Genomic DNA, 5,832 nt, shown 5'->3' with positions numbered 1-5,832 from the left:
TTTCACCACCCTCTGTAGAGTCTTACGGTTGAGGGCGGTGCAACTGCCATACCAGGCGGTGATGCAGCCAGTCAGGATACTCTCAATGGTGCATCTATAGAAGTTGCAGAGTATCCTGGAGTCCATGTTGAACTTCTGCAGCCTGCGGAGGAAGAAGAGCCGCTGTCGAGCCGCCTTGGATATGACCCTGGTGTGATGTGTCCCTGTCAGGTCCTCACTGATGTTTACCCCGAGGAACCTGAAGCTGCTGACTCTCTCCACAGGAGTCCCGTCGATGGTGATGGGTGTGTGTGCCTCTCTCTGCCTCTTCCTGTAGTCCACAATCAGCTCCTTTGTTTTGCTGACGTTGAGATGGAGGTTGTTGTCCTGGCACCAAGATGTCAGGGATCTGACCTCCTCTCTGTACGCCGTCTCGTCGCCGTCTGTGATCAGGCCGATGACGGTTGTGTCGTCAGCAAACTTGATGATGGTGTTGGAGCTGTGTGTGGCCACGCAGTCGTGCGTGAACAGGGAGTAGAGGAGAGGGCTGAGCACACAACCCTGAGGGGCTCCGGTGTTGAGGGTCAAGGTGGAGGATGTGATGTTCCCCATCCGCACTGCCTGGGATCTGCCCGTTAGGAAGCTCATGATCCAGTCACAGAGGGCGCTGTTGAGCCCAAGGTCCCTGAGCTTAATGATGAGCTTGGAGGGCACAATGGTGTTGAATGCTGAACTGTAGTCAATGAACAGCATTCTCACATAAGTGTTCCTCTGGTCCAGGTGGGAGAGGGCAGTGTGGAGGGTGAGGGAGATGGCATCATCCGTGGACCTGTTTGCTTTGTAGGCAAACTGCAGGGGGTCCAGTGAGTCAGGGAGGGAGGAGGTGATAAAAGTTTTCACTAACCGCTCAAAGCACTTCATGATGATGGAGGTGAGTGCAACTGGGCGGTAGTCATTGAGGCAGATGGGTTTTGTCTTTTTGGGGACAGGGACAATGATGGACTCTTTAAAACATGTGGGGACTACAGACTGGAGCAGTGACCTATTGAAAATGTCAGTGAACACATCTGCCAGCTGAACTGCACACACCTTGAGAGCACGGCCAGGGATGCCATCAGGTCCAGGAGCCCTGTGTGTGTTGATCCTTTTCAGAGATCTACACACATCTGCACAGGTTAAAACCAGTGAGCAGGGATCCTGGGCCTTTTGTGCCTCCACAGCCGGGGGCTTCTCAAAGCGTGCATAAAATGTGTTCAGTTCATCTGGGAGAGATGCAGACACTTCCTCAGCACCACTCGTTGTCCTTTTGTAGTCTGTTATTGTTTTTAGTCCAGACCTCATGTTTCTGGCGTTGGAGCCCTTGTAGTTCGACTCCACCTTGTCCCTGTATTGTCTTTTCGCACTGCTAATAGCTCTCAGGAGTGCATACCTGGAATTCCTGTACTCATCCAAATCACCGCCGCTGTGCGCGATGGCCCGTGCTTTAAGTTTAGCTCGGACCTCGCCGTTTATCCAGGGCTTCTCATTTGGGAATGTCCGTACAGTAATCCGCGGCACGACGTCATCGATGCATTTGCCGATGTAGCAAATGGCCGCGTCAGTGTGTGTGTTTATATCGTCCTCCTCAAACACACACCACTCCGTGATGCCAAAGCTTTTGCGGAGAGCAGAGTCAGGCTGCTCGGACCAACGCTGCACTGTCCTTGTCACAGGTCGGTCCCTCTTCAGTCTCTGCCGGTAAACGGGGAGCAGAAGAAGAGATACGTGGTTTGACTTGCCGAAGGGGGGGCGGGGGAGGGCTTTATATCCATGCCGGAAAGGAGTGTAAACCTGGTCCAGTGTATTTCCACCGCGCGTGGGGCAGCTGACGTGTTGATAGTATTTCGGCAGGACTTTCTTCATGTTGGCTCTGTTAAAATCCCCGGCCAAAATAAATGCGGCCTCTGGCCGAGAAGTCTCTGTCCTGTCGATAATCCCATACAGCTCCTCCAGCGCTGTGTTGTTGTCAGCGTGCGGCGGAACATACACTGCTGTTAGAACAACCGATGTGAACTCCCTCGGCAGATAAAAAGGCCGGCATCCGATCATGATGTGCTCTAGGCTGGGAGAACAGTCCGAAGAAATGATTTCCACATCTGAGCACCACTTGTTGTTAATCATGAAGCACACACCTCCTCCCTGCTCTTCCCTGAGTTTATTGTCCGGTCCTGGAGATGAATGAAGAATCCGTGTGGAGCAATGGCGGTGTCCGGTATCGTGGGGTCGAGCCAAGTCTCCGTGAAAACCAAAACATTACAGGTCTTAATGTCCCGTTGAAATGCCACCCTGCTACGGAGTTCGTCCAGCTTATTATCCAGGGATTGGACATTTGCCAGAAGTAAACTCGGTAGAGGAGGCCTGTTTTCACGTTCCCTCAGCCTGACCAGGACCCCGGCCCGGGAACCTCGTGGTCTCTTCCTCCTGCGCTCCACAAGTAGAGCTCCAGCAGGTAAACACAGAGACTCTCCATTGTTTGCAGGTCGTCGTGGATTATTGCTGTCCACCAGCGACCTGATGTGTAAAAGTTGTTCTCTATCATAATGGATGATAGGGCTCGCTTGGGCGGTTTGCATGTTGCAAAAAAAGTTCAAAACAACCAACAAAGTAAAACAATAAAAACACTAAGATGTGGAGTTGTTGAGGAGCTCGAGACACGGCAGCCATCCTCGGCGCCATCTTGAACATGTCAACGTGGTTGGATAATCCCAGGCTTTCCCCTCATTAATATTCATGATTTTCCCGGATTTCACCTTCGGAAAAGATGCAATTGCGCCGCAGAAGGGAAGTCTAGTCAAGAGCTGTCCGGTCTCTCTCGTGCGCACACACCACACACACACACACACACACACACACACACACACACACACACACACACACACACACACACACACACACACACACACACACACACACACACACACACACGGCAACACCTGAGAAAATGGTTCACTTTTCATTTTCCCGATGTGAACCGTAAAATAACTGCCCCTATTTTTCTCTCTCTGCTGTTTTTGTAAAGTAGTTTTGTAATGCAGATCAAACATTGTTTATTGAAATATTAAGTCTCATTGTAATTTAAGGAAAATGATTACATACTGTAACATGCTCAAGCACTGCTTTCAGACATCCACTCAGCTCATATGCCTCACCGGTCAAGGCGCTTTATTAACTTTATGGTCACATGTGCCTTCCGTGCTAATACACTTCAAACCCAATATTCACTCTCACTTCTTCTCTGAGATACTTTGAAGGTCTTAGGGCACATGTGTATATCGTAAAAGATTTCAATACAGAAACATTGAACATATTCAATCTGTATTTATAAAATCAGGCTGTAGATTAGATTGATATGTTCAAATGATGATCGATAGTCTAATAATTGCAATATTAAGTGAAGTGTTAAGTGTGTGAAATGTTAGCTAGCTGGCAATCACCGAATTGGTGGCTCTTGTCATTTAAATGGAAGTTTTTGTTCAACATCACATAGTTAGACTTTCGGTTTTACTTTTTTTGGGATAAAGTAATTACGTATTGGTAATCGAAATGCTAAACTTGCATACTAATCGACCAATCAGCCTCATGCTGTATGTTGTGTGCTCATTTATGACTTTGTGCTTAAATCCTCCAAGGGTTGCTGTAATTTACAACATTTGAAAAACCCCTTTTTGTTAACCGAGTGATGTCGGCACTGATTGCTGACTTTTTTTTGGTTGATTTGTTTCATTGGGACAGTTTATATTCATTTTGGGACAAGTAAAATACTGTATATATTTTTGGGGGCACTTATTTAGTTGTTTTTAGTTATTTAGTTAAGTTCAGTGTTCTTGATATGTAAGCATATGTGACTGTGTTTTGAAATATTACTTTTATAATGGTGAGGTGGAAAATGTCCTTTGTAAATAAATATTTTTTATTCAACTGTTGTGTTTATTATTTTTCTGAAGAGTTTGATTCAGAATGGGTATTGCTGATCTGGTAACATGTATGAGAATGATCATGAGTGCAAGATTATGTTGCAAGAGAAATGTGCAAGTAATGCAGAATACAGTAAATATGTCAAATAAAATACAATAACTTTAATGTTGCATAGAATGTTGTGTCCAAATAAGATGTCACCTCCTTTTTCTTTTTACTTAGGAATATATGTCTGTTTCTGGTATAGAAAATGTTAAACGTGTGAATTTAATTATAAAGTTCTGTATATTATCAGGGACTGTTGCAAAAACCAAGCCATTTTAAAACCAAAAGAGCTTTACAAAAAAATGAGTTTTTTGGGGGGGTTATTATTATGTTTTCAAACCGTTTTTACAAATAGTTACTTTCCTGTTTGTGCCAGAGAGAGGGGAGTTTGTCCCAAAGCTTGCCGCTGTATACACCCTCCACCTGAACCCAGTGGGAGTGGATAGGGTGTGGGTTGGAATTGGGCCACTATGTCCGTTTCAACTCATGCGCCCTACACTTCCTCTCCAAGACACACAACCCAATCTCCTTGTTTAAATGCATTCGGGAGCCCATGTGATGTCCAATAAACTGCCAGTCAGGGAGATTAAATGCTGTCCCTTCTACATCACTGTATGCTTGTTGGAGCTGCCATCGCTAAAGGGTTCCAAATGCCGGTAACAAACGGAGGAAAAACCACATGCAGCCTTCAATCACATCTGGCCTGCAGGAAACACACAGCTCTCCCCAGAGCGGCCTGGCCATTTATTGAAATTGCACACCAGTGTGTAGCTCCACCCACAACAGGAAGTAAACAAGAACATTCACATCAGTATAATTCACAATGCATCTCCAGCTGGACCCAGAGGCAGGCAGGTTGAGACAAAACGCCACATATAGTTGATCAGGGTAACAAGCAGCACCAAAAGATGAAAAGCAGATAATCACACAAAACAGGAAGGGGGCCAGGAATTGAAGCAAATTGTAATAAGCAAATGATGGTACAACTCCCATGTCAGTCTTTGATATCATGCAGGCCCAAAAATACATTTTCCCATGTATATACATTGGGAGAGACCTCTCAATCAGCATTTTTTTTTTAAAGCTAATCAACTACCCAACACTTGAATAGTCCTTAATCGTGAGATCATAAAAATTGTAAAATGTGCAAAATCTATAGCTATTTTCCCTCTCATTCATTTACCTGAGATGTAAAAGATCAGATTGGAGGTGGGGCTTAAGAAAAGCACAAGTGTGCATGCTTTAAGGGCCGGCATATAAGGTCCCATATTAAGCAAAATGCACTTTTTGATGTCTTTTATACATAAATATGTGTCCCCGGTGTGTAAGGAGACTCACAAAGTGTCCGAAAATACAACCCTCTCTTTTCTTCCTTACGAACATCTCTAAAATCGGGGGTACAAACGAGCTAATCCAGATTTGCTGCTGATATGACATCATAACCGAAATGTGGGCTGGCTTTACATTGAACTCCTAGTAACTTCCCCCCTCGTGAGACATCCCTACCTATCATCCGCATTATACAGTCAGCGAGCTGAATCCCCCCCGCAGCACTTCTGTGTGTCTGTGTGTTCAGCAGGATGTCTGCAGGAGGGACTTAAAGTTGTTGTTTATATAATACATATAATGTCTCTGTTGTAGTGGTAAACACTGACAAGTGTTTCACAGACAAGTTTTGTAAAGATATTGCCCTACAATATATTGTTCAAATATAGCATAATATGGGACCTTTAAGAGAACTGGATGCAGCGTTGGAAGCAGGGCTCTGTTTACTCCTATGAAAGTTGCTCAGTGAGACATGAAGCCAAAATTGCTTTTACCCCCAAAAAAAAAAAAAAAAACACCCATTTAAGA

The sequence above is a fragment of the Eleginops maclovinus genome, chromosome 16 (genome assembly GCF_036324505.1).
Source record: "Eleginops maclovinus isolate JMC-PN-2008 ecotype Puerto Natales chromosome 16, JC_Emac_rtc_rv5, whole genome shotgun sequence".
NCBI classification, from domain to species: Eukaryota; Metazoa; Chordata; class Actinopteri; order Perciformes; family Eleginopidae; genus Eleginops; species Eleginops maclovinus.
This window is presented reverse-complemented; position numbering follows the sequence as displayed.